Genomic DNA, 23,166 nt, shown 5'->3' with positions numbered 1-23,166 from the left:
TTTCATTGTGAGTCTCTAAGTGTGATTTTAGAAATAGTTATTCCCCTGTGTGAGTTGTCTATGAATCATAGATCCACCTTCTAATCTTATTATCTAAAAATTGGTGATCTAATTCTTATATATGTAACTTATCTATATGATCAAAAAATATAATATGTATTTTAATATTATGTTTAATCACTCTCTTTTATTTTTAATGTAAATTCCTCTTATTTAAAAATAACAAAAACTCTAACAATACTCTGTTTATAAAATAAAAAATATATATGTCTTTAACAACACTATTTTCATACATCACATGCTGAAACTGGTTTTTTAACATAAATATAACTATATGAAAATTATTCACCTTAATCAATTGGGAAAAAAATAAAATTAATTCAACATATAAGTTCCAAGCCTTTCATATATTATTCTATGAGATGTGTGCAGTTAGGAAATCAGATCTCTTACACAGCTAAGACACTGGCCTATGTATCTACTGATGGTGGAAATTACCGCACTGCAGGTATGGCGGCGACTTTTGACTTTGAATTTTGTTTAGTGAACTGGCAGAGCCGTGGAATGTACGCCTCGTAATTGCTATTCAAATTGGAATGCATCAAATTGCTATTCAACTAATGATGTAATTGAACGAAAGTAGTTTCCCCGATCGGGGTGGGAAGACAGTTGGGCACTCGCCATCGAGGTTAAATTTGACGGGTACCCTTACTCGTCGCAGTATTTTTTTTATGACGGTTTTATTTTTAAAGTGTTTTTCATATGACTTTTAATATTTATTTTTAATATGAATTTTAATATTTATTTTTACACGTATTTTTTAATTTCTTCAAATTATATTTATAATATTTCTTCAAATTATATTTATAATTTTTCTTACATAAAAATAATGAATGTAAATATTGTTGCAACTAAATTATATAATAAAATTTAATCATACAAAAATTGAAATACAAATACTATATTATGTTTTCTATTTAAATAATTTCAATACCAATTCAATTAAAAAATAATATTTGTGAAATAAATTTCAAACAAAAAACATAATGTGCAGGAACTATGTAAATGTTCAAAAATTACATTTAATATCTTCATATAAAAGAACTAAATTTTTAAATAGTTTCATCCAAAAAAAGTAATTGTCAAAATAAAGATATATATAAAATTTGAAAAACAAAAACAAACTACATCTCTGAAAAGATTTTCACATATTCAATAGTCTCATCAAATATGCCTGCAGTGTTCCTTAGTGTTCCTTCGCTGCATTGAGTCAAAAAATGAAAATTTATCATTGTAAACTACCAATTGTAATAACTTTTATAAAGAATGAGTTCATGACATAACACATTTAGAATATTAAGATCTAATTTTCTTATTTTTCATATTTGGTATAAGCTATTCATTTATGTTTATTTATTTTTGTTCTTCGCACATGCAAATATGCTAATATACATATGGTGCTGCATTGTGTCAAAAATGAAAATTTATCATTATAAATTACCAATTGTAATAACTTTTATAAAGAATGAGTTAACAATAACACATTTAGAATATTAAGATCTAATTTTCTTATTTTTTCATATTTGGTAGAAGCTATTAGTTTATTTATTTTTGTTCTTCACACATGCAAATATGCTATTATAGATATGGTCTGTATTGTGAGAAAATACTATAAAAAATACCAAATATTATGACATCTATAACATAATTTTCCAAAAAAAACATTTTCCTCGAGCAAATAATTAGACTTTCCCTATAAAGATTAAACATCCAAACATGATAGAATGAAATCATATAAATATCCAAACATAACAAAATGAAATTATATAAACATTCCATTGTATAAAATTTAAACTTTTTTTCTCGGATTAATTCAAAAAATCATATAATAGAAAGAAAAGATTCCATAAAAAATTATACAATAGAATTTCTATAATAAGTACAGTTAAAAACAATCCAAATTGTAAAAACTGTCGGAAATTTTGCATTTTGTGTGGTAACATATTTTCTAATAAATACACTAAAATCCTGTAGAAAATTGATGAAAAACTTATGTGAAAAAAAACCAAAAGAAAACCTGAACACTGGAAATTTCATTCTAGAGTTGGTTTTTGGGTAGTGGAAATGGCCTTGGCTCTGAAAGTGTCCATGAACCAGGATTAGTTTCTTGAAAAGGTTGGGGCACTTGAGTGAGGGCAAGGGATCGATACTCACGCACAAAACAAAGATTTGGGAAATATCTGTGTCAAAAATAAATTATTCCTGGAGAATGGTTAACAGTAAATGCAAGGCCCCAACTTGTCTCGGAGCAATTATGTGTTTACAAGTGAATTTTGTGCTTAAATGACCATAGTCTATAAGTAGCAATCAACCATCAAATCCAAAAATACCAAATATTGTTCATCACTTTCCTCCACATTTTCTTTTTCTAAGGTTTAATGAACCCATTCCCTCCCTTGTTGATTCCCATTGCCATCCATTCAAGGATTCCTCCATGCATGTTCCCTTTCTAAAGTCTAATCAATCACAGCCAACTACAAACTGATTTTTATTTCCTTACGGGGAGGACATAGACTTCGCTGGCCGAAACGTATAAAATTAGAATGATTGATATGGATGGATGCCAAGTTTGCTACAAGCTTGGCTATTCAATTGGAATTATACCTTCAAGGGCTTTGTGGCTTTCCTGGTTGGCCGTGGCTCTCCTGGATCTATTTTTAGGCATTTTATTCTTACCAAGGCCCAACCAAGACAAGCCAATATCTAAGTTAAGGCATAATGTATTGGGAGCTATGGGAACCTATTATCATAATGTTTGGACGAAATTATCAGAGAGAAACTGGTGGAGGTCGGGGCTATTTCTCTTTTGTTGGAAATAATTCCTCAAGTAGACACAAGTTTTTTTCAAAACAAGTTTGGGTGAGTTGGATAAGATTTGCAACTGTGCCCAGGGTCGACCGCTGCATATGACCAAGTTTTGACCGTGCCTGTTGTTTCTCATAAAATTATTGGAGTTTGGGAGTTGGCAACTGAATTTGCGGTGTCTATACTATGGATGCTTTGTCGTTACTTGGACAACCCTTATATAGGGTTAAAGACTATCCAAGAAGGCGTGATTGAGAAAGTTGTGGTACTGATACAAATTAGATGTGGGCAGAAAACAAGGAAATGAGTTCACAACTACTTGGCCTCTTTAACCATTACAGACAGGATAAGTCCCATGAATGGGAATGGTGCAGGAAGACGATAGATTTTGGCAAATGATCCCTTCTTCTTCAACTTTCTCAGGATAATGTTCTCTCTCCAAAAATGTTGGGCATTACCTCGTCCACCACTGCACCTAACTGTATACCCCTGTTTATTAGACTGGTGCATACCTTGACCTGTGACCATGATGGAAAAACTCTTACCCTAACCGGTTGGATAGAAGAAGGACCAACAAATAAATTTTATAGGCAACACGTGAAAAAGAATTTTCTTCTAATTACCCTAGTTTATTCATCCTAGGTTACATCGTGAAGTCATCATGAAAAGCTTGTCCTCGTTTTCTCTATGACGGCGTTCCATCTACCATCGATTCATTTTACATTAAGAGTATTTATGATAATCAATAGGGGTAACAAAATCTGTATGCAGATTCAGCGTAGTACAAAGATGAAGGCATATATATATGTATGTGTGTGTGTGTGTGAAAATTTGAAACTTGCTATTTTTTAATATGCTCGTCATTATGACATTTTTTAAACTTATTAACCAGTGAAAGATTACGTGTTTATTTTGAAATAACCATTATTTTACGGGTAAAAAATGGAAAAACGTCCATATGGGCATCAATTTTAAACCTTGCTCGCCATGGCCAGAAGATCAATGAGAAAGGATGGTGGGTGATTGATTGATGGCTCTCATATACTTGCTTTCAAGTCTTAGGTGGCATCGCACAAGCTGATTATTAATGATTGACGCTTTCAAGTGCAAGGTGGCATCATGCATGCTAATTATTAACGATGACAGGAGAGATCAATGAAACATCTCTTCATTGTGGTTTTATGCAATTAGTGAAGTTTGGATTGGAGATATTGTTATTGGCATTGGCATTGTTTCATGTTTCATTGCAATCATTGGGTGGGTCATCTATAAAGGCATTTCACCAGGTTCACTATCTAGGTGTAGTTGGTCTTACTCTTTTCCCAGGGGATGTTGATTGCAAGTATGTTAACTCAGTGTGTTTCACTCATACCCTTAACCCTGTGATTCAATTCTCTCTGATTCTTCGTTGGAGACTTCTCTCTAAGACGATGTTTTAGGTTAAAAGAAATCTTCCATGAAATTTGGGAGGCAACAATTGTTTACTTTGATGGGATGTTTGAATACAATAGAATTATCTCTATCTGTTATGGAATTTTTCTTTCTAGGATGTGCATGTATTTTGGGTTTGAAGACTGGAATTCGGTCTGCACTTTTCGCATGGATGTTTTTGTCCATTATTTAGTTTCTATAATGTACCTATTATCTCTTAAGAAAAGGGGTCTCTTGAGAAAGGAAACACCCAAATGGATTTTGCGTCTTACGCCAAGAAGGCTCGGCGAGCCATGAGTTGTTGTGAACAGCATGTCTTGGCACACCCAACTCATTATTGTGGTGAAAGATATTGTTTATAGCCTTAATGCTTATAGCTATGTGGTATTCTTCTATTACAATTCTACAGGTTTGAACTACCAGCGTTTGCGTCGGTACCCTAAACTAGTATGTCGCCTCGAGCTAGAGGTATTGGCATTTGATTTTAGATTATATAAACACCTTCATGGTTGGCAGAGTTCCACTATAGTGCATCCATCCTCTCATAGTGTCAACTCAGCAAAGGGAGGTCGTCAAAGGAATCGGTGTGGTAGTCAGAGGTGGGGAGGAAGCCAACCCTAGTCACGTCTAGTTAGGGGATAGGGCCGTAAATCCACCTCAGGCCAAATTCGGGAAGTAGCTCGGGCCTACCAGGTCAGTACTCAACCTCAAATTCACCAGTTAATTTCTGGGTGGGAAACGGATTTAAACCAACAGGCTGCAAGAATGGATTTGCTTATGGAGGAATGGAAGGATCTTGTGTCAGACCCTAGACATTCCAAAGGTTGTTCCTCTCAATACAAATAGATTGTCTATCTTTACTGGTTAATAAAGAATATTGTGGCTAGAGCTTTAGCGACTCCCTAAGCTAGTCCCTCCAAGACTGATACACAATTCCAGGAAATTCATAAGGAATTCCAGCTCATACAATTCCAGATTCAACAACAAAATGCCTACCTCAATTGCATAGAGAAACATATTCCATGTGTCCCTCAACATGAATTGCCAGGTTCTAGTGCAAAAGACCCAACACCTGTGGACTCGTCTGATGAGTAGTAGCATGACTTGCATAGTTTGGCTTTTTACTTTTTGTTGTGTATAGATGAAGGTTTTGCAGAATTTGATATCATTTCTTAGTTATCTAGTAGGATAGGATATTTAAGGATAATCAGACCTATATAGCTATGATATTGATCTGAGTTGACTAAACTCCCGGATTTAACCAAGATCTTTTACTTTCATGATGTTGTTAGAACTTCATTTAAAATAACGTAAAGGAACAGGTATGCATGTTGTAAAGAGGAAGGAACATGATAATCATCACCAACATCAAACTCAAGACGCTGATAACGAAGTTCGTCCAAGAGGGACTATGTCTCTGGGCTCAGTGTCAAGATGGTGTAGGTCGCTGCATTAAGTGTTGGAAAGAGTGATGATGTACCTGCATGTGTTTTCACTATCATACAAGGAATATGCCCTCACACAGAAGTGGCTCCAAGAGATGTTCCGCTACAAGAACTCTCTTTCAAAAAAGACTCTTATCAGTGTGACATAATAATGAGAATCCCGCCAACATGGCATGAAAGGGATCTCAATTCAGACATACATGACTGCAACATGAGTATCCCATCAACATGACAACAAAGGGATCTCAATAACAACATGACAAGAAGTACATCTCACAGATGATTTTGCATCACATCAAGCAGGAATCATGAAACAAGTAAGAAAACAAGATCCCACATCAAACATCAAACAAGGAGCTGTGCAGCACAATGCATCTCATAGAAAAAAGAAGTACATGAATACACTGCATATACCTCACATCTTGGAGCCATCTGAAGAGAAGGATGTCAAACCACTGAATCTGGCCGTACCATCAATCTCGCGACGTCGAATCTCATGGAAATGGTTGTTCACACATAAATGTTGACTCCTACACTCCACTTTGAAAAGTGGCTAAAAAATGAAGTTACCAAATGTAAAATCTGATTGTACCATCAGATTCGTGGTGTTGAATAGTGTAAAATCGACTGTCAAATTTCTGAAATTTGAGAAAGTGGAAATCTGGGGCTTAAGGAATCTTTTAGATTCCCCCTAGATTCTTCAAAGATTCCATCCCTCAGGTCATCTGAAGATCTGTTTCTCAGATCAAAATTCTAACTGCGCCATCAGGTTGGTGTCGTTGAGAGTTGTAGGATCGACATAAATTTTGTTCAATTTGGACACTGGCAAAATTTCACTTTCCTGGAAATTTGGCTCAATCATGATTCCACGTGCTCTTTTCCCAGGTTCATGGTTTCACCTACAAAAATTAATTTAAAAAATGCAATCTTGGTTTCCATGTTGCACCTTGGCCCCCGTTCCGCTCCGCATAACGTGGTTTTGTTCCTCTCCATGCCCGTACTCTACCCTCAACTGGAACAAGAAAGCATATATATAACAGTTTTGGCAAAGCTCCAACTTAGGGTTGTTTGTCCATTGTCAAATGTTGGCGGAATTAGCATTTTGTTGGAGGTGGACAGGGTTCAAACCCTGCCAACCCCATATACAACATGAATTTGTTTTGGCACTACGGCGGTTATAAAAAATCGCGGTCACATATCATATTTTTGTTAACCGATATCATTTTTTTTGTTAACCGTTATGTTTTATGATGGGACTGAATACCATATATGTACGGTGGTTAATACAAATGGAGCTCTATTGTAATGTTTCTTTCACATGAAACATTTTTTTACTGCATGCCATTTAATATGGCTTCAACCGTGCGTTATCACTTAATAATAATTTTCCAACAAGAATCAATACATTGGTTTTGTTTTTTTTCCCTTTTTTAAACGATTATGTTTTTTTATGCGTTATTTAGATTATGGTTATTTATTATAACCGTATTATATAATAACCAATTTTGTTTTGTTTTTATATGATATTTTAATATTATTTTTTTGTCTTTTTGTGCAGGGTCAAAGACACCAATGAGGAAATGACATGTGCCAATGGTTGGTGGGTTTCTATCTGGGTCTCACTTGCTCACTGGGATGCCATGTGGCACACTGTGTGGCCCCCTTTTCCCTGTCATGTCAATCTTTGAAGAGCTCTATCTTTTGCATACGAGCTCGGTTTGATGAACCGTTCACACCGTTGCGATCAGGACGACGAGATTTACGCTCTGGTTCTGGTTCGACAACATTCTAATCACTTTTATTTTTGACCCTTTTTTAGACCTCTTGGACTTCTGCATGTGTCTGGTGCCACCTGGATCAGATATAGAGTCTCAAACTCTTTTTTTTTTGGATGGCTTATAATGTGGTAAGGTCGCCAAGAGACCTGGTTTCCCAATGGGCAGGTTGAGGCCACCTAACCATATAGATATGGATGTAACCTGCCTATTTTTTGTTGGAATAATGTAAAATGATATGTCCTGATAGAGTTGATGATTTATATGCTCGTAGTTAGTGTTTGAGTCTGTCTGTCATGAGTTGTGTCTTCGTAGTTTGTGTTGTAAGTTGGTGATCCGAAATATTTGGATCTAGATTGCCCTAGAAGTTGTCTATCTGTGCCTATATAATGTACTGGTTGTCCAAGCAATTTGATCAATGAGATTTGGTTTTATTCTTGTGCATCTCTTTGATTTTCTAATATGATATCAGAGCCAAAGGGGGAGATCTAGTGAGACTTCAAATCTGAGTGAAAGAAGGCTCAGATCCTTGAGGGCTATGAGATCTTGTGAGGTCTTGTTGTTACAGTGTTTCCTCAAGTTTTTTAAGTTTTTTGGTTGATAAAAAACATTGAAGTGTTTGTTGTCTGCAACCATTATGTACAATCAAGCTTTGGTTCTCGTTGTCTATCTACAACTGTTGTGTCAATCTGAATCTGTAGGTGGGAGGTATTCTTAGGCCTTGTCACAAGTTCCCTATAACAGTTCGGTTCCAGGCAGGTGACGTGCAGATCAACTGGAGACAAATTTGTGAACTCAATCTGTGATGAACATTGAAATGCGAAAATGCCTTTATTTTCTCCACGATGTGTTTGAAAGAAAGGTTTGAATAAGCTTAAACAACTATTTTTCGTCGTTGAATAGTTCACTCTCATAGTTAACTATTCATTATTTTTTGAAGTAACGTGTGGTAGTATTAAATATTTTGAAGTAATGTGTGGTAGTATTAAATATTTTGATAAGAAAGTTTTATTTGTGGTGAATGTAAAGTTTATTATAAGGAGACATAACAATTAAACTATTTTTTTATGGTTATAATGTTTGGTGGAAAGAATTCATATCAAGTTTGTTTTGGGAGCGTTCACTGGGTATGGTAAAAAGGAGAAATAAGAAGTTTTTTTTGGCTTTGTTTTTTATTGGAAGAAAGATTAAGTCTTGTATTTTTTTAGATCTTGTGCATTTGGTTTTGGATCTGGTGAATTTGGATGTAGATCTGGTGAATTTGGGTGCAAATCTGGTGGATTTGGGTGAATTTTGTTGATTGGAGACAAATTTTTTATCATTATGTCAAATTTTTTGGCTGAAACTTATTTGAATGAGTCCACAAGGATTGATGGAGGAAATTATGAAAATTGGAAATTCAAGGTATTAACAGTTTTAGAGGCAAATAATTTGTGGCCCATAGTGAGTGGGGTGGATCACATACCCATTGTTGCTGCAACTATTCCAGATTGGGAAAAAGGGGAAACAAAAGTAAAGGTATTGCCATGAATGCTAATTAAGGAAAACATCATTCCTCATATTAGGGATTATAAAACATCCAAAGAAACATGGGATGTTCTCAAAATCTTGTATGAAACATCTAATACCAACCAGATTTTTTTCTTGAAGACCAAGCTTTTGTCAATTAAAATGGAGGCCAATGAAAGTATAAGAAATTTCATTTCCCATGTCAAAGAGCTAAGTGATAAGTTAGGAGACATTGGTGAAAAGGTGTCCAATACTGACTTGGTCACTATCACATTAAATGGCTTAGTGCAAGATTATCAAATTTTTGTTTCAAGTCTTTCAACTAGAGAGAAGCCTCCTACTTTTGATGAACTAACAGGTATTCTTCTACAAGAGGAAGAGAGGATGAAGAACTTCAATTTGGGCTCAAACAATTCAGATTTGGCATTGGTAGCCAAGGGTAAGCAGCCATACAAAGGCAAGCCATGGGACAAAATCAAAGGAGGAAAGTTTCAAGCAAATAAAAAAGATATGACACAACCTAAAATTCCAGTTCATGATAAAAGAAATGATGATTGTTATTATTGTGGAAAAATTGGACATCATGCTAAAGATTGCTATAAAAGGAAATACAATGAGTCTAAACAAAGAAACAGAAGGCATAATGGCAATTTTGTGGACAAAGACACCTCAATCAATGATGGATTTAAAAATCTCAAATTGTTTGTTTTTGATGTTGCATTGTCTGCTGAGACTGATGATGTGAATGCTTGGTTCATTGATTCTGGTGCATCACTCCATATGTCTTGTAATAAGGATTGGTTTGATGAATATCATGAGAAAATTGATGGAACATGTGTTTATCTAGGAGATAATAGATCCCTTCAAGTTCAACGATATGGAGTAATAGGTGTAATGTTACCTAATGGAAAAGAGAGACATATCCATGATATCATGTATGTTCTTGGTATAAAAAAGAATTTAATTTTTGTTTCTACTATTGTCGATCAAGATCTAAAGGTATAATTTGTCAAATCACAGTGTGTTGTTAAAGATATCCAAGATCGCTACAAGGTTATTTCCATAGGTACCAGAGTTGGAGGCTTGTATAAGCTAGATGACCAGGACAGGGCATCAAGCATTAGCATCTACAACAATGTCAACAGAAAAGTTATGGAATCAAAGGTATGGCCATTTAAATCACAATGATTTAATGTTACTTCAAAGAAAAACAATGGTTGACGGTCTTCCTGCATGAAGAATAATCATGTTGAATGTGAAGCATGTGTACTTGGAAAGCAACATAGGGAGGAATTTCCTATACATGAAGGAAAAAGGCAAAGAGAAATACTTGAATTAATTCATATTGATGTATGTGGACCTATGCAAACTAGATATCTTGGAGGAGCATTGTACTTTCTTATTTTTGTTGATGATAGATCTAGATATACTTGGGTCTATTTCATAAGAAAGAAAAGTGATGTTTTTTAGTACTTTAAGGAATTCAAAAACATGGTGGGAAAACAAACTGGGAAATACATCAAAATTCTTAGATCTAATTAAGGGGGAGAATACAAATCAAGAGCTTTTAATCAATATTTAAAAATTCATGGGATTCTACAACAATTTGCAATGCCTCATACACCTCAACAAAATTGAGTTGCTGAGAGGAAAAATAGAACACTAGTGGAATGTACACGAAGCATGCTTCAAAGTAAAACTATCTCTAATGGTTTTTGGGCTGAAGCCATTAATATTGTTGTATATTTGAAAAATAGGAGTCCAACCAAGGTTTTAGATATAAAAACACCTTTTCAAGCATTTTATGGATATAAGCCAAAATTGTATCATTTAAGAGTTTTTGGATGCAAGGCATTTGCACATATTCCAAAAGATGAAAGAAGAAACTTGATGCAAAATCAATTAAGTGGACATTCATTGGTTGTTGTGATGATCAAAATCCATACAAGTTGTTTGATCCTACTTCACATAGATTGCTTGCAAGTAGGGATGTGGTGTTTCATGAAAATGTAGATGAAGGTGATAAAATCAATAACACATGTGTATGGCATGATATTGATGATTATGTCAAAAGATAAGCATTTTTGAACAGGAATAGGAACAGGTACAACAATAGGTACAGGTTCAAGAGTAGGAAGCATCCAGCAATCATGACACTCCAAGAAGAGAACAAGAGACTCCACAAAGCAGAAAGAAGGATGAAAGTAGTAAAACCCTAAGGAGATCATCACGTCAAATTCATATACATATAAGGTATAAAGATTATGCATTAATGTCTCATGTAATGAATGTTGTAGAACCCTCAAGTTATGAAGAAGCTAAAGAATATAAAGAACGGAGAGTTCAATGAATGAGGAATACAACTCTATAATGAAGAATGACACATGGGAATTAACAAAATTTGCTAAAGATAAAGTCCCCATAGGATGAAAATTGTTGTTCAAACCAAAGTTTAATTTTGATGGTAGTATTGATAAGTATGAAGCTAGATTGGTTGAAAAAGGCTATTCACAAAAACAAGGCATTGATTATGAAGATACTTTTGCACCTGTAGCTAAACTGAATACAATTAGAATCATGATTGCGTTAGACAAAACAAAATTGGAAAATGCATCAGTTATATGTCAAATCTTCTTTCTTGAATGGTGAAATAAAAGAAGAATTTTATTTGGTTCAACCTGAAGGGTTTGTAAAGTAGGGACATGAGTATCTTGTTTGCAGGTTAAAGAAAGCTTTGTATCATTTGAAATAAGAACCAAGATCTTGGTATATGAAAATTGATTCATTATTTTATGACAAAGGTTTTGTGAGAAGCAAAAGTGATCCTAACTTGTACATCAAGAGAGATGAAGATGGGAATATTGCCTTGATATATTTGTATGTTGATGATCTTATCATAACAGGCAGTGCACTCAGGTTGATTGAAGAAATTAAAATTCAGTTGTCATAGGTTTTTGAAATGAAGGATCTTGGTGAATTGCATTATTGTTTGGGTCTTAAAATTTGGAGGGAATCTGGTAAGACAATCACCACATAGAAAATATACAAAACCAATCCTTGAAAGATTTCATATGTTTGAATGCAAATCAGTGTTTAATCCTTTGGAACAGAATGCCAAGTTGTATAATGATGATGGATCTAAAGAAGTGAATGGAACTTTGTATCGTCAATTGGTGGGAATTTTGAACTACCTCACCACTATCAGGCCATATATGGCATATTCTATGAGCATCCTTAGTCAATTTATGGCTAAGCCTTGTGAAAGCCATTGGAAAGTAGAAAAGAAAGTCCTTTGATATATGAAGGGAACATTTTATTTTGGTATTTTATATACTGATGAATCTGATGTTGAGGTGGCAAGTTTTTATGATTCAGATGGGCTGGAAATCCTAATGATAGAAGATCAAACTATGGATATGCATTCAATTTAGGATCGGGGGTCGTATCATGGAGCAACAAGAAACAACCAACTGTTTCTTTGTCGTCCACAAAAGTTGAATACAAAGCTTTGACCAATGTAACTTGTGAAGCTATTTGGTTAAGGAGGATTCAAGAAGATGTTGAAGAAAAACAAAGAGGAACAATAAGCATCAAATGTGACAACCAGAGTTCCATGAGGCTGGCAAATAATCCAATTTATCATGCAAGAACTAAACATATTGAAGTCCAGCATCATTTTGTAAGAGAAAAAATACAATCAAATGAGATTCATTTAGTCTATTGTAATACAAGTGAGAATGTAGCTGACATCTTTACCAAGCCTCTTGGAAATATGAACTTTGAAATATGTAGACAACAACTAGGCATTATTGAAAATCCATTTCTCCATTAAAGGGGGATGTTGGAATAATGTAGAAATGATATGTTGATTCGGATTTAAGTAGGAACGCAATAGATTACAGAGATAACCATAAATACAGAGATGCGATAACCATAAAAACAAAGATGCAACGGAAATAATACTTGATTTCATTAATGGAGAATACTGAAATATGCTTACAAATAGAAATAACCCAGCTAGGGCGATGGTAGCTTATCTCTGAGAAGAGATGTGTCGGCTACATGCCTCTGAACTGTTTCGAACTGTGTTACAATGAGGCTCGAGGGCCTATTTATTGTTGAGAAACAATGGAAAACCCTTCACATTCCAAAACCTAACCCTAGAAGATGAAACGCCAAATTGTGGGCCCCGTTTTTGGGTAAGTTGGTACATCAACTTCCTGGGGTCGCGAATTGGTCGTACTATCTCCGTTTGACGCGCATGATAGCCCGTTGGAAAGATCTCTCCAAGGACTACGACGGAAAAGGCGATTTTTAGACAAAAAAATTGATGGTGGTGGATTTCCCAAGAAACGTCGTTTAGGGCCTCAAAATGGCTCCGGCAGTTTAGGACCCGAAAAACTTCTACAAATAGTAAACTGTGCTATAATTAAGGAAACAGAAAAAACTGAAAGAGACAGTTGTGGGGGTCCAAATGGGATAGGTGGGTGGCCATCAACATCCACCTGGATCATATGTCCAGATAGAGTTGATGAGTTGTATTCTTGTAGTTAGTGTTTGAGTCTATCTGTCATGAGTTGTGTCTTTGTAGTTTGTGTTGTGAGTTGGTGATCCAAATTATTTGGATCTATATTGTCCTAAAAGTTGTCTATGTGTGCTTATATAATGTACTGGTTGTCCAAGCAGTTTGATCAATGAGATTTGGTTTTATTCTTGTGCATCTCTCTGATTTTCTAATATTTTTTTTGATGAAAATGAATGAAAGAGTTCCTGCGAAGCTTACAAAAAAAAATTAGTCATGACTCATACTTTAAGCATTGATATTAAGAATTTGTTGGAAGTAATGCTTCCATGTCATATGAAATTGCCATTATGAGTCCCTAGGTGTCAATCTAGAAGTTGTTGATTCTTATGTGATGAGTTGGAGTCATGATCTAGATGTGTCAAAGTCAGTGTGTTATGTCATATATATATGTAACTGTTGTGATGAATAAAATATAGTGTGATTTGTGTTGTGTTGTGCAATATCATTATGCTCATTTCTTTAGATTTCTAACATGGTATCAAATCCCATATGAGCCTGACTCTCTCACGAGAGGGCTCAGGAAAATGGAAAATATCTGAGGGTCCATCCATAGGATTAGTGTGTAAATAGTAAGAGTAGATTATTGCATTCTATTTCTTGTGTGTTTTTTGTGAGTAAATTTTTTGTTCTTATGTGTTGATTTGTTTCTAATCACAACTGGTTTGAATTTTCTTTGGAGCTATCGGATCTTGTATTCTGAGTCAAATAAAGGGGGTAGTTTTTTCTTTGACCTACGACCAAATGATCCTTGTGGACATGTTTATGTAAAGGGAAAACATTATTTATTGGTTATTACAAGAAAGGAAGGCATCTAAAAGAAAGAGATGGAAATATGCAACCATTTCCAGTGAAATGTAATTCCCTATGCAACTGCAAACACATCAAGATCTGACAGAATCATGACGAAGGGATTTGTCGTTTCACTGCTTCTGCTAGAATGTGCTTGCATTCAAATAAAGATCTAATTCAGGAGAGGATCTGGTCATTCGATGTCAGACCATGATCTCAAGTCAGATGTGTAAGTTTTTGAAGATGAGATTTGATTCCTGTGAGCATCACAATACCTCATCACATGTTTTGTTATAATGGAAGAATACCACCTATGGTGCTACTACTGGTCTCGCTGCTCTACATGGCATATTATGTGCATCCGACAGTTAATGCCCTGCCTTTGATAAACTTGATCCGCATAGTTATTGTCAATTTAGGTGTATACATGGAGAAAGTAGACATCCCACAATTTCATGTCGATTGTTGACTTGAGCATTCTATCTGGGAAGGTTCTTGTTGTCAATTTCAAGCTTTCCAACCTTTTGTGTTAAACTACTAACAAGTTTGTACAAGTCGTCCAACTTCGGGTTTGATGATTCTCTACCTTTACTAGAGGAGGATGCCTCCTCTTTCCATATTTTGGGTTCAATATTTTCTTGCTTTACCCTTGAATTTCCTTTTGAGACTATATTTGCTTCTACTTTAAGAGCATCGGTCTGCAGTTGGTCTAGAGTGAGAGACTTCCTTTCTCTCACGGAAAAACCAACGTCAGACTCAAAATCTCCCAGGAAAACCACATGAGCCGTAGATGGAGGAGGCTTTATGTCAGAAAGGTTATTATACCACTTATTGAATCTTTTGATAAATTCTGAAGTATCCTCGTTCGGCTTTTTTCTTAGGGCATTAAACTTACGGAGGAGGTACTCATGATCCCTCTTTTCTCCCCATTTCTAGGTGAAATTGTTTTCCATCTCCTCCCAGGTATCGTTGGAGTGTTAGGGTCCAACCCTAACCCACTTATTTATGTAATAGGGTCAATTCATAGTTATAGTTAGTTAAAGAGTCAATAAAGCCCATATTACTAATTGTAAGTGGTTGACCCGCATTTAAAGAAGGGACCACAGTTAGTTGCAAATGGAACGTGATATTAGATAGATGGTATTAATAAGAACCATGGTATTGCATGTATGAATCCTATATAAAGGATAGAGACTCCCCTTGAGGGGCGTCATGTCTTATTTTATAATCGAGCACTGCTCTATTGGAGGTTGCCCCCTCAAAGAGGTAAGTGAACATTGCTTTCCTTTCTAAATAATAAAATACATGTTGTTATTTCTCATTGTTTTGTGTTCTGGGTTATATTTCTTCGCATATTTGGTATTCTAGTATCTTCTCACAGGTCAATAGCATAACAAGTGGTATCAGAGAACTTTCCAGTGTTGGTGGGATCTTCATTTTTAGCAGATTTTTTTTTGCTAGAGACGTGTTCCGACGTCTTTAAACCATAGGATCTGTCATTGAGCGCATAAACCTGCAGATTTGGGGAGGCATGCACACAGGAAATACAAGAGGTGGTCATGCTTTTTGGACTCCCTTGTAACCCCTGTGGGTACCCCCTTGAGTAGTAGCACATTAGACAGAACCGTGCATGGACTGTAGAACTGCTCTTGAAACTGCTCCGGAAGCATAAGTTATTTGTCAAATTGTCCAAGTGCTCTTTGGCATGAAAGAAGTTGAGTATTTGGGCCACATTGTGGGGCATAAAGTTGTCAGGGTGGATCCCAAAAAGATCCAGGCAATGCAGGATTGGCCTCAACCAAAGACCTTGAAGAGTTTGAGAGGATTTTTGGGACTCACTGGCTACTATCGCAAATTTGTCCACAATTATGGTTGCTTTGCTAGACCCCTCACTCACCTTCTCAAGAAAAATTCATTCCTATGGAATGATGAAGTGTAACAGGCATTTATAGCTCTCAAACATGCCATGTGTTCCACTCCCATATTAGCACTACCCGACTTCACCAAATCTTTTGTGATTGAATGTGATGCTTCAGGTACAGGTATTGGGGTTGTCTTAATGCAAGAAGGTCGACCCTTGGCCTTCACTAGCCAACAACTAAGTGGGACCAATTTATGATAATCTACCTATGAGAAGGAGATGATGGCCATCTTACATCCAGTGGACACCTGGAGACCATACTTATTGGGGCGACGTTCCCAAATCCGCATAAACCATTAAATCCTTAAATATTTTTTGGAGCAATGCCTATCCTCGCCACAACAAAATAAAGGGATAGCCAAAATGTTGGGATATCATTATGTGATAATTTACAAGAAAGGGGGCAAAAATGTCATAGCAGATGCTTTATCACGCCAATTTGAGGAGGAAAGCACCCTTCTAGAAATCTCTCTTCCCATTCCAAAATGGATTGAAGAGGCTCGCAAGGAATAGTTTTCACATCCCTTGCTCTCCCAACTCATTAATAGATTGCAAGCAGATACAAATTCCACAGCAAGCTACTCTTGGCAGGATGAGATTCTTCGCTACAAGGACAAAGTAGTGATATCACCAACATCCACCCTCAAAAGTCACATTTTGGTAGAGTTTCACTCATCTCCCACTACAAGCTATTCAAGCTTTCAGAAGACTATGCTCACACTCGACGTTCCTTCTTTTGGATAGGAATGAAAAAGGACATTCTTACTTTTGTAGCTGAGTGTGATGTGTGTTAGCGACAAAAACGTGAAACAGTCAAATCCCCAGGCACCTTACAACCATTGCCAATCCCTTCCTCAATCTGGACGAAGGTTTCTATGGATTTCATTACTGGTCTTCCAAAGTCAGGCAACAAGTCAATCATCATGGTGGTTGTGGACAAACTTTCTAAGTATGCTCCTTTTGTGCCCTACCCTACCTTTTTATGCCCACTTTGGTGGCTCAATCTTTCATGGACCAGATCTTCAAATTGCATGGCATGCCCACTTCCATTGTGTCTGATTGTGACCTTATCTTCACCAATAAGTTTTGGCAAGAACTCTTCAAGCTACAAGGTACCCAACTACAACTTAGTACTTCCTATCATCCCCAAACTGATGGTCAAATTGAAGAAGTCAACAAATGTTTGGAGACCTACCTCAAGAATTTCACTTCAGAAAAGCAACATCTATGGGTACAGTGGTTACCTCTAGCTGAATGGTGGTATAATATTAACTATCATGCCACCACCAAGATGACTCCATATGAAGCAGTTTATGGTCAACTATCCCCTTCACCTACTTCTTATATCCAAGGATGCTCTAAGGTACAAGCTGTGGATCAACTCCTACAAAATCGTGCAACCATGCTTGCCCACCTAAAAGATAATCTCCATCAAGTTCAAAATCGCATGAAGAAACAGGCAGAGCAACATCATTTAGAGAAAAAAATTCAAGAAGGGGATCAGGTATTCTTGAGGCTGCAACCATATAAGAAAACATCACTCAAAGAAAAAGGTTGTCAGAAATTATTTCTAAAATTCTACGAACCGTGTCAAATACTTCAGCGCATCAGAGAAGTAGCCTACAAGCTAGCCTTGCCACCCACTACAAAAATCCATCCCATCTTCCATGTCTCATGCCTCAAGAAAGTGGTTGGGAACAATTGCAGAATTCAAACCAATCTACCAGAATTAGATGAAGAAGGTTCAATCTTGCTCCAACCTAAACAGGTTCTTGACACATGAGAATGGCACTTGCGCGGCCGCATGATAAAGGAAGTCCTCATCAAGTGGAAAGACACCTCTCCAGAAGATGTGACCTGGGAACCAACCACTGTTCTTCAGCAGTTTTTGTAGCTTCAGCCTTGAGGACAAGGTTATTTTTATGAGCGAGGGCATGTTAGGGTCCAACCCTAACCCCCTTATTTATGTAATAGGGTCGAGTCATAGTTATAGTTAGTTAAAGAGTCAATAAAGCCCATATTAATAATTGTAAGTGGTTAACCTGCATTTAAAGAAGGGACCACAATTAGTTGCAAATGGGCCATGGTATTAGATAGATGGTATTAATAAGAACCATGGTACTGACCCATGGTATTGCATGTATGAATCCTATATAAAGGATAAAGACTCCTCTTGAGGAGCATCGTGTCATATTTTGTAATCGAGCACTGCTCTATTGGAGGTTTCACCCTCGAAGAGGCAATTGAACATTGCTTTCCTTTCTGAATAATAAAATACATGCTGTTATTTTTCATTGTTCTATGTTTTGGGTTATATTTCTTCGCCTATTTGGTATTCTAGTATCTTCTCACAGGTCAAGAGAGTAACAAGTGGTGTTAGAGCAGTCTCTAATTTAATGCCATCCAGGCCTTTGATCCCACTTCTCTTCATATTCATCCTGAGATGCAACAGGTCTTAAACAACCATCTGCAGGTCTTTGAAAAGCCTCATGAGCTTCCACCCTCAAGAGGGGAACATGAGCATGGCATTAATTTGGTCCCAGGGGCACAACCACCAATTGTGCACCCATATAGATATCCTTTCACCCAAAATAATGAAATTAAAAAAATGATCAAGAAACTCCTGGAAGCCGATGTCATTTGTCCTAGCATTAGTCCTTATTCATCGCCTGTAGTCATGGTGCTCAAGAAAGATGGGGAATGGCGTATGTGTCCAGACTTCAGGGCCCTCAACAAGCTTATGGTCAAAGATAAATTTCCCATCCCAGTTGTTGATGATTTGCTGGATGAACTAAATGGGGTTCAATTCTTTACTAAGCTTGACCTTCGGTCGGGCTATCACCAAATTCGCAATGAAAGAAGTACACATTCCAAAGACTGCTTTCCAAACTCATGAAGTCCATTATGAAATCCTGGTCATGCCATTTGGTCTTTGTAATGCCCCATCCACTTTTCAGAGCCTCATGAATCACCTGCTCAAACCATATCTCAAATTTTTTTGCTTGTTTTCTTTGATGACATCCTCATCTACAGCCTCACCTAGGAAAAACATCTTCAGCATGTAGACCTATTCTTGCAACTGCTCCAGAAGCATAAGTTATTTTTCAAATTGTCCAAGTGCTCTTTTGGCATGAAAGAATTCGGGTATTTGGGCCACATTATGGGGCGCGAAGGTGTCAGGGTAGATCCCAAAAAGATCCTGGAAATGCAGGATTGGCCTCAACCAAAGACCTTGAAGAGTTTGAGAGGATTTTTGGGACTCACCGGCTACTATCGCAAATTTGTCTGCAATTATGGTTGCATTGCTAGACCCCTCACTTACCTTCTCAAGAAAAATTCATTCCTCTGGAATGATGAAGCGCAACAGGCATTTATAGCTCTCAAACATGCCATGTGCACTCTCATATTGGCACTACCCGACTTCACCAAATCTTTTTTGATTGAATGTGATGCTTCAAGTACGGGTATTAGGGTTGTCTTAATGCAGGGAGGTCGACCCTTGGCCTTCACTAGCCAACAACTAAGTGGGACCAATTTGGGACAATTTACCTATGAGAAGGAGATGATGTCCATCTTACATGCAGTGGACACCTGGCGACCATACTTATTGGGGCAACGTTTCCAAATCCGGGTAGACCATCAAAGCCTTAAATATTTTTTGGAGCAATGCCTATCCTCGCCACAACAAAATAAACAGCTAGCCAAAATGTTAGGATATGATTATGAGATAATTTACAAGCAAGGGCATGAAAATGTTGTAGCGGATGCTTTATCACACCAATTTGAGGAGGAACACACGTTGCTAGCAATATCTCTTCCCATTCTAGAATGGATTAAAGAAGCTCGCAAAGAATGGTTTTCACATCCCTCGCTCTCCCAACTCATTAATAAATTGCAGGCAAATCCAAATTCCACAGCAGGCTACTCTTGGTAGGAGGAGATTCTTCGCTACAAGGAAAAACTAGTGATATCACCAACATCCACCGTCAAAAGTCGCATTTTGGCAGAGTTGCACTCATCTCCCACTACAAGCCATTCAGGCTTTCAGAAGAATTATGCTCACACTTGACGTTCCTTCTTTTGGACAGGCATGAAAAAGGAAATTCTTACTTTTGTAGCTGAGTGTGATGTGTGTCAGTGACACAAAGGAGAAACATTCAAATCCCCAGGAACCTTACAACTATTTCCCATCCTTGCATCAATCTGAACAGAGGTTTCTATGGATTTCATTATTGGTCTTCCGAAGTCAGGAAACAAATCAGTCATCATGGTGGTTATGGATAGACTTTCTAAGTATGCTCATTTTTGCGCCCTACCCCACCTTTTTACACCCGCTTTGGTGGCTCAATCTTTCATGGACCAGATCTTCAAATTGCATGGCATGCCCACTTCCATTGTGTCTGATCATGACCCGATCTTCACCAGTAAGTTTTGGTAGGTACTCTTCAGGCTACAAGGTACCCAACTACAACTCAGTACTTCCTATCATCCCCAAACTTACGGTCAAACTGAAGCAATCAACAAATGTCTGGAGACCTAATTCAGGTGTTTCACTTCAGAAAAGCAACATATATGGGTACAGTGGTTACCTCTAGCTAAATGGTGGTATAATACTAACTATCATGCTACCACTAAGATGACTCCATATGAAGCATTTTATGGTCAACTCCCCCCTTCACCTACTTATTATATCCAAGGATGCTCTTTGGTACAAGAATTGGATCAACTCCTACAGAACCATGCAACCATGCTTGCTCACCTCAAAGAGAATCTCCATCAAGCTCAAAATCACATGAAGCAACAAGCAGACCAACATCATTCAAAACGTAAATTTTAAGAAGGGGATCAGGTATTCTTGAGGCTACAACCATATAAGCAAACATCACTCAAAGACAAGGGTTGTCAGAAATTATCTCCAAAATTCTGCGGACCGTATCAAATACTTTAGCGCATCAAAGAAGTAGCCTACAAGCTAACCTTGCCACCCACTGAAAAAATCCTTATTGTCTTCCATGTCTCATGCCTCAAGAAAGTGGTTGGGAACAATTGTAGAATTCAAACCAGTCTACCAGAATTGGATGAAGAAGGTTCAATCTGGCTCCAACCTGAATAGGTTCTTAACACGCGAGAACGACACCTACGTGACTGCATGATAAAGGAAGTCCTCGTCAAGTGGAAAGACACCTATCTGGAAGATGTGACCTAGGAACTAGCCACTGTTCTTCAGCAATTTCCATAGCTTCAACCTTGAGGACAAGGATATTTTTATAGGGGAGGGAATGTTAGGGTCCAACCCTAACCCCCTTATTTATGTAATAGGGTCGATTCATAGTTATATTTAGTTAAAGAGTTAATAAAACCCATATTAATAATTGTAAGTGTTTGACCCACATTTAAAGAAGGGACAACAGTTAGTTGCAAATGGGCCATGGTATTAGATAGATGGTATTAATAAGAACCATGGTACTAACCCATGGTATTGCATGTATGAATCTTATATAAAGGATAGAGACTCCCCTTGAGGGGCATCGTGTCTTATTTTGTAATCGAGCACTGCTCTATTGGAGGTTGCCCCCGCAAAGAGGCAAGTGAACATTTCTTTCCTTTTTGAATAATAAAATATATGTTGTTATTTCTCATTGTTCTATGTTCTGGATTATATTTCTTCGCATATTTGGTATTCTAGTATCTTCTTGCAGGTCAAGAGCATAACAAATGGTATCAGATCAATCTCTAATTTAATTCCATCCAGGCCTTTGAGCCCACTTCTCTTCATATTCATCTTGAGATGCAACAGGTCTTAAACAACCATCTGCAGGTCTTTAACAAGCCTCATGAGCTTCCACCCTCGAGAGGGGAACATGATCATGGCATTACTTTGGTCCCAGCAGCACAACCACCAAATGTGCACCCATATAGATATCCTTTCGCCTAAAACAATGAAATTGAAAAAATGATCAAGGAACTCCAGGAAGCTAGTGTCATTTTTCCTAGCATTAGTCCTTATTCATCACCTCTGGTCATGGTGCTCAAGAAACATGGGGAATGGCATATGTGTCCATACTTCATGGCCGTCAATAAGCTAACAGTCAAAGATAAATTTCTTATCCCGGTTGTTGATGATTTGTTGGATGAACTAAATGGTGCTCAATTCTTTACTAAGCTTGACCTTCGCTCAATCTATCACCAAATTCGCATGAAAGAAGTAGACATTCCAAAGACTGCTTTCCAAACTCATGAAGGCCATTATGAATTCCTGGTCATGCCATTTGGTCTCTGTAATGCCCCATCGAATTTTCAGAGCCTCATGAATCACCTGCTCAAACCATATCTCAGAAAATTTGTCCTTGTTTTCTTTGATGACATCCTCATCTACAGCCTCACCTGGGAAAAACATCTTCAACATGTAGACCTGCTCTTGCAACTGTTCCAGAAGCATAATTTATTTGTCAAATTTCCAATTTCTCTTTTGGCATGAAAGAAGTCGAGTATTTGGGCCACATAGTGGGGCGTGAAGGTGTCAGGGTGGATCCAAAAAAGATCCTGGCAATGTAGGATTCGCCTCAACCAAAGACCTTGAAGAGTTTGAGAGGATTTTTGGACTCACCAGCTACTATCGCAAATTTTTCCACAAATATGGTCACATCGCTAGACCCCTCACTCACCTTCTCAAGAAAAATTCATTCCTCTAGAATGATGAAGCGCAACAGGCATTTATAGCTCTCAAACATGCCATGTGTTCCACTCTCGTATTGGCACTACCCGAGTTCATCAAATCTTTTGTGACTGAATGTGATGCTTCAGGTACGGGTATTGGTGTTGTCCTAATGTAGGAAGGTCGACCCT

Source organism: Pinus tabuliformis, chromosome 8 (genome assembly GCF_031772625.1).
Source record: "Pinus tabuliformis cultivar Carrire ecotype Pingquan chromosome 8, CPIR1, whole genome shotgun sequence".
In the NCBI taxonomy this organism is placed as follows: Eukaryota; Viridiplantae; Streptophyta; class Pinopsida; order Pinales; family Pinaceae; genus Pinus; species Pinus tabuliformis.
This window is presented reverse-complemented; position numbering follows the sequence as displayed.